Source organism: Platalea leucorodia, assembly GCF_965183815.1.
Source record: "Platalea leucorodia genome assembly, chromosome: 6".
NCBI lineage: Eukaryota > Metazoa > Chordata > Aves > Pelecaniformes > Threskiornithidae > Platalea > Platalea leucorodia.
Genome location: NC_138828.1, coordinates 64,005,095 through 64,013,121, shown reverse-complemented (window position 1 = coordinate 64,013,121; position 8,027 = coordinate 64,005,095).

The following is an 8,027-nucleotide window of genomic DNA, read 5'->3' as shown; positions in this document are numbered from 1 at the left end:
AGATGAAATAGCAATAGAAATGAAAGTCCGGTTAAGTTGTATTACTGACTGAAGAGCATAAACACAAGGAAGAAGACAACATTCACCAGCTGCCTGGGGTATGCTTTCAGATAACTTTTTCCTAAATTTTAAAGCACTTGCATTCAGTGTGGTACGATCTGTTTGTAATATTAATCATTGACTATTGTTCTGCAACTTGGATGTTGATAGTGAAGCAGAGAACAATTTATCATTGTTTATTATGAGTCACTATGCACGCAACTATGCTAAACATGGCAAAATGTATTAAACGCTACTCCACCTCTATTTATGAAATATTTACATAATTTAATTTGCTTTTGTACAGTTTTATGTAAATAAATTGCTTGTCATTTTTGTCTCTGCAAATTAAAATATAACATGTTCAACTGGTTGCCCATTTGCCAGTGTACTTTCTCTCACAGGCTATTCCACTTTTACTGGATTAAATCACATGCTAGTTTGCATATTTAACCTGTATTTTGCATGGCAAAGATGAAACTGCCTTTGTAACTGGCCACATCTTCAGCTGCTGATGTAGCTGAAGTTTTACCTGTCTACAGAATGAAATTCAGTAGAGGTTATTGTCACTCAGGAGAGCATACAGCTATTTTCGCAGTAGAAGTAAAGTACTTCTAATGATAGCAGTTCTTTCCAATTACTGTTCAAAAGGGCTTCTTATTAAGGTGTGTTTAAAACCTTTGCATTAAAGGGAATAACAACTCTTAAGTAAAAGCTCAGGTATTTCCATTATGGAATGGCAGTTTTCTAATTATCAGCAAGGTTGTTATTTTTTCCAAGAAGTTTAGAAATATTAACAAATCCTAAAATACAAGTGAAGCATCTATGCTGAAAAGAACACCACAATTAATGCAGCATTTCAGAGCAAAATGTGAAATAAACACCTCCAGTTCTTTCTAGCTGTGAATCAAATTATCCATCTCAGCATAACTACAGATCAAGAACAAACCCTCCTCCAGAAGGAATATCTAAGAAGCAAAAAGAGTTTATTCCTTAGCTGTCTGGTTGCACACTGCTCTTTTTGTTTGTTTTAAAAAAGCAGGTTCCAAAACAGCCATTAAGTTGGGATTTGCTTCAGTTGTAATATGTGAAAAATATGTTTGTGGGGAGAGGGATCGAAGGTTAAAACTCACCCTCCTCCCTGTTGTTTTCTACAAAACACACTATTGCTACAGAGACGTTGCAATTGTGTACAATTTCCCACTGAACACTACAGAAAGCGCTCTTTCTGTCTTTTTACCTTAGTTACAGATTAGGCTTTGATTTTTGTGAATACAGGCTGGCCGTAACTTTTTTTTTTTTTTTAATAAACTTGACATTGCAAATTTCTTTCTCTGACTGTGCTTTCAGTTAACATTGCCTGGTTTTCTCTAATGAACATGTCAAGGAAGATTCTTCTTTCCATAAGCAGAGGTCTGAATCTGCATGCCTATGGAGAGAATTCAGTCCACCAGCTGACCCCAGATCTCCTACATCACACTCGAATGAGCTACCCCTCAACCTCTTTCAGCAGTAGCAGTATTTTAATGAGTAACTTCAATCAAGCTTTCATGTTTATTTTATACTAGATGTTGTATGCAAGGCATGACCTTATGTTTGTTTATTTTGTCTTTTATCTGCATTCTTCTTGTTTACCAGCTGCATCTAGGAAGGTGATTACAGGAAGATAAAATAAATTTCCTGAACCACAGAGAGTGGTAAGAGAGGATAATATAAACTGGTGAAAGTTAACAATTTATGCTCCCCTTTAACCCCGGCTTCATTTCTCCCTCCTGTGCTGCAGTAAAATGTAAATCTTACGCAGAGACTGAAATTAATAAATGTGACCTAGGCAGAAATAATTTCATGTCTTTATTGAGCCTCCTGAGGGGAGTATATAGAAGATGCTTAATAGTTCATAAATGTGCAAATCATCTAGCCTATGCAAAAGAAGAAAGCAACACCAGAGTTAGACAAGAATATTTAGTATATTGCTTAGTAAAATAATAATATTCCAGTCAGTCAGTTTATACAGCTATTTCTTTCTTTCACCAGGGAGGTGATAGTGTCCCTGTACTCGGCACTGGTGAGGCTACACCATCTCTACAACTACCTGCAAGGAGGTTGTAGCGAGGTGGGGGTCGGTCTCTTCTCCCAGGTAGCAAGCAACAGGACGAGAGGAAATGGCCTCAAGTTGTGCCAGGGGAGATTTAGATTAGATATTAGGAAAAATATCTTCACAGAGAGAGCAGTTAGGCATTGGAACAGACTGCCCAGGGAAGTGGAGCAATCACAGTCCCTGGAAGTATTCAAAAAACGTGTGGATGTGGTGCTTAGGGATGTGGTTTAGAGGTGGACCTGGCAGTTAGGTTAGCGGTTGGACTTGATGATCCCAGAGGTCTTTTCTAACCTTAATGATTCTATGATTCTTCTAAAGTAAGTATGGCTGGCTTAAAAACTTAGACATACTTACCAAGAAACAAGGAAAAAAAAATGCAAAATACCTATTTTGTAGTGGTATGGAATAGCCTCTGGGAGAAGAGGGAACAAAGAACAGCAAATAAGTATAATGTAATTGGCACAGAAGTGTTAGGAATAAATCCCTTTAGGACTTTCAAACTGATTTAAGGATCCTAAAATAGGGAGATATTAATGCATAATTTGTAGCTATCTACAGTATGGTACTGTAATTTCTAAGAAAGGATTCTTGCTAATTATAAGACGTGATTCTATTTAAGGTGGTGTTTTTAAAGTTTTAATTAATGGTTAAAAATATTTATATCTTAGTATTCCTTCTTCGTAAGCTTACTAAAGGAAATTTCAGCAGGCTTCTACAGCATTCACTGTAGGAGAAGGCAGGTTTGGAAAGATCACGATAGACAAGATACAGTTTTCATATTTCCAGTCTTTTTTCAGCAATGTAACCATCTTCTTCATGCTTACACTATAATAATGAATTAAAAAAAAAAAAATCTAGACCTTTCAGCTATTATTGCTTTCCAGAATATTGCAGACAGAACAAAGTAGCAGAAAAGCAGATTTAGTATACTAAGTTTACTCCTTCTTTGGTAAATTTTATACTCAGCAAACTCAGTGTCATGGAGAAAGCGACTTAAATAAGAATGAATCACTAACTTTTGCCCAATCCTGTGGAAAACGAGAGAAGGAAGGAAAGACTAGAGCAAGAGGAAAAAATTGCTGTCTCTTTTTATTACCTACGTCTCATGGATTTCCATCACCTACAGAAAATCCCATGAATGGAATCTCTAATACTGGAGTCTATCTTTTTGCCACACAAGTGTACACCTCCACCTCTTCCAAAAGAATCCACAGGTTTTATAACTTGTACTAAGTCTAGTTGGGGTAAACTATCTTCTCGATGCTTTTACTTCTTATATAGTAACTATATCACATAATTCCAGAAAATGAAGCTGATTCTAACTGAGGCAAGATTATGGTGGTCGTAGTCTGCTCTAAGTTAGTTGAATACATATTTGATAAGACAAGTAGAAGTGAAGAAATCAGAATAAGATGAAAGGGATCATGTTGGTCTGAAAAGATCCACAAACTGCTGCACACACTGTAATGATTTATTATTTAGGCCTGATCAAAACAGAAGAGGCTGAAAATTTCATAAGCAAAAAAGAAAAAGGGGGATTAAAAAAAATTACAGATGGAGATCTAATACCAGTTAAGTATGCGTGTGTGTGTATGTATGTATGTATACACACACCTCTCATTTCTGGCTCTTGAAGCAGATTTTAAGACACTCTTCAAGATTCCAGAAAATTGTCTAGTTCTGTCATTAGCCAATGTCAGAGAGACAGAATACTGGACAACAGAGACCTTCAGCATGAGGTTCTATATCTGTTCTAAGGTTTAGTAAGACAGAACAAAATACATAAATGAGTGGCTATTACTTAATGTGGCAGGATATGGTGATCACAGACTTGGAAAACAAGGTAACAACCAAACTTGCTTCAGTTTCTCTCTAGCCTCCTATCTCACATAAGTTGCTAGAACAAAAGTTAGAGCATTTTTTTTTTAATCTTAGTTCATCTCCTTTTGCTGACAGTTCCTGGAATCAGTTTGGCACCTACTTAGCTTTTGCCCACCTTCTTCTGAACTAGAAGAGAGTCCTGGAACAATAGGTGATTTCATATTCTTTTTCAGTCTGACCTCTGAGCATCTGGCAGGTATCATGTTGCCACCCTTATCTTTAGAAACATGAAATCATGGTAGACTCCCTCACATATAACTCTAAATATGAGTTTGAATATTAAAAGGGTACTTATAGGTGGTAGAACAACAAGTATGCCTTGAATTTAGAATAATCTGGTGATATGCTGATAAAAAAAAATTATCCTGAATTCCAGAGAGGATTGAAAAGCTGCTGTGTGTGATAAAGAACAAACCACATGCTGGGTACAGCCTTATAATAACAAGCAGTGCATTTCTTCTTGCTCTAATCTGTGCCTTATGTAGAGATGAAAGGAAAATGTACAAATGCCCCAGGTCCCTCTGAAGTACAGTTAATAGTGTTTCATATATACAAGAAAGAAGGAATCATCTTTTGCCCAGCCCTGGTAAGTTAAGCTTGTTTCCAGTCAGTTTGGATGCCCCTGTTGAATGTTCTCATCGTGTTTATTTGTCATCAGTACAATGATAATGGGTAATTAATGATACAGCTAGTGTGACATGCTCATTTAGGAGAACATAGAATTGATCGAGGGAAATGATGTAAAAGTGTCGCCTGGAGAACAAAGCATTCAAACTATAACTCCCATGAGGTGCTGCAATATATCAGCTAAATACATTATTACATATTAATATAAAAGTTAAATACCACTTTTCAGTTCCAAAGAAAACTCAGATAGTCAAAATAAGCATTCAGAAAGAAATAAAGAAAGGTGATAGTTTGGTTAGTCACGGACTGAGAAGGTCACATCTGAGTGTTACAGAATAATTTTTCTGTACTGAGTGACTGCAGATGAAATAAATTTAGCAACACTCAGAAATAATACATCTTGTCTTTCCTTACACAGTGATGGGATCTGAAGCTTCCAGAAGTTTACCGTTCAGTGGCACTCAGAAAAAAAAAAAAAAAACAAACAGAGTGAAGGCTTAGAATTAAGGAAGGATTATCAAACGGAATAAATTCTGCTGCTTAAATCAAGATGGAGGTGCATCATGAATATTTTGCACTGTTCTGACCTCCACCCCTCCATATTAAAAAGATATAAATGCTAGAAGAGATGTTGAGTAGGGTTATCAAAGTTATAAAATAAATAAGATAGGACTCTTCAGCCTAGAGAAGAGAACTGAGAGGTTTGACAGTGGTCTGTATAAAGTCATGAATGGCATGAAGAGAAGTGGAGAAAAACCATCAGTTTCCCTTAATAAATGGACTATGAAACATCACATGAAATTATCAAGCAATATGTTCAAGATATATGGAAGATAGTGTGTTTTCTCACAGTGCATCAAACTGCTCAACTTATTGTCAGAGGAGATCGATTTTTGGGATTCACCCCATGAATCTGGCTCACATAAAGAATAAAATAAAAAAACAGAGGATTTCTAGATTGATGCTTTTTATGAGTGACATAAGTTAATAACATAAGTAAAAAAAAAAAATCTGTTTGTTTCTTTTGCTCTGTTACCTAAACAGACGCACTAACAACTACTGGAAGTAGAATACTGAAAATCTTTTTCTCTCTCTAAACCCGCCCCAAACCAGACCAGACAGACACACACACAAACAGAAAAACCCACAAAAAATCCCAGCCCTCAACACCACTATTTTTTTAACCAACACAGTAAAAAGCTTTGCGTCAGGAAGTTGTTATTGATACTCAAAGCTTTTGATAATCTTTCCCCAAAAGAGTGATCAAGAATAATCTCTGCCTAACCACAATTACTCCTTGGAAATCTTCTAGCTGCAAGTATTCTGCTGACAAAACTTTCAGCAGGAAAAAGTTAGAAAAAGGAAAAAAAGTTAGATTTTCTTTCCTCCAAATTGCAACAAACTTACCAATTGAACTCCAAAACTATGCGCCTCAGGAAACTCATAGCCGGACTCACAGAATTATGTAGGTTGTAAGCACTAGAACAGACTGTTACTGCATTTATTCAGACATGTGAACAGCCCACTACATGTTTTTTAAAGATAATCATGTATTTAACTCCTGATGAAATCAGTGACAGGCATTTATCTTGTTGTGCACTCCTGATTGTGGAGATTCATACAGACAAAAGTGTGTGGCAAAACAAAACAAAAGCATTTGCAAACAAGTTTCCAAGGGTTTGTGTTATTTCAAACTTTGTACTTTTTGAGCACAAGTACAAAACAGAAGATAGTAGAAAATACTTGAAGAATACAGTAATATGTGAGTTCTCACCAGGTGATGTTTGTGGTCTTTGGACTATCTGGAGATGTTTGTTTTATCAAATCTTCTAGCTACAACTTTTAGAATTGGTGATGTAGTTAGAACTTCTGCTATATCCTCTGACAACAATGAAAAGACACAATTTTTTTCCCAGAGAAATTAAAAAACAGTGTTTCTTCACTTTCACATTCCATTGGAGAAAGCAACTGTGTATTAATAGGACTTCATTTTTAAGTCATTAGGATCATTGCAGGTTAATCTGAAATATACTAATAATTTCATTTCATACTATTTCTCTTTAAAATTAAATTTAAAACCTAGATTGATATTCATGAAGCTAACGTGCATAATAAATATTTCACTGAATACAAGTTAGTATTATTTTAGTTTAAAGAACTTAGAGTCATGCAGCAGTTTTTAAAAATCATGCTGTAACATGACAGGAAAATGTTAGATTAAAATGTGAAGATACATTAGTTTCATTTACACTAATATTCTTTTAACAATTATTCACAATACCAGAGGAGTTCCTCATCTATCTAAAAATCATCCTTTGGTAGCAATGTTACTGCAGCCTCTTCAAACTCCAGATCTGGTTTACAGAGCAAACTACTCCCTACACCCCATGCAGCAGCATAAGTTAAAGACCTGGGAAGTGCATACTGTTTAACAAAATAAATAAATAAATTAAAAGTTAGCATTTACACAAACTCACATAAGCCTTAGGCAAAGTGCGTTCTGGCCAAAATTGAGAAACTGGACAATTTGATTAGGCTTAAATGACTAAGTAGCTGGAAGGCTGTAAAGAAAGAAATGCAGTTATTTAAGTGACCAAAGTGGATTAATACTTAGCTCTCAAAAGGAGAGAAATATGACCTTATTCTTGTTCTTTATTGTTTTTCTGAAACATAGTTGCCACTAGTGCTACAAGAAAACTACTACTGAAGTTTACCTTAGGAATGAAAAGAAAAAGTTTTTTTTCCCCCAACCAGGTCCCCCAACTCTCGCAGTGTTTGAATTTTTTTGTACTATCATCAATAATGTCATTAAGTGCCAAATCTGCAATATCTGTTCAGAGACAAATGCTAGTAATTTTCTCAGCATGGAAATGAGCATACTTCCTTCTCCCTCAAAGGATATTGCTACTGTAAATGAAGCAGCACTATGCAGAAATGGTAATCAAGTTATCTGATATGTGACTGGTACCTTATTCAAATCATTTAGAAGTAGTTCCTGTATCTTCATATGGCTTGATAAAAGGTTTGTTTGCACTGCATGCTGCAGGGCTCTGGACTACAGTACGCTCTACAGAAGATGAGACAGGAGAACCTATTTTAACTCTTAAAACCTGAGCAACTTAAAGCGTACAGTCTGACATGGAGGAGACGTACTCCGACTCCAAAGATGTATTACCACCTTTGTGAGACTACTGATTTACTGTAGAAAAAGCTAGGATCAGATATCATGCCTCAATGAGAGACCTCTGCCTTTGAGCAACAGAAACATAGCAGTCTTTGCAGACTCTTACAGCTTCTATCCTTTGATTTCACACTACAACTGTGGAAAGGAAAAGGAATCAGGTACGCCTAAAGACCTTTATTTGTAATCCTTGAATCTACC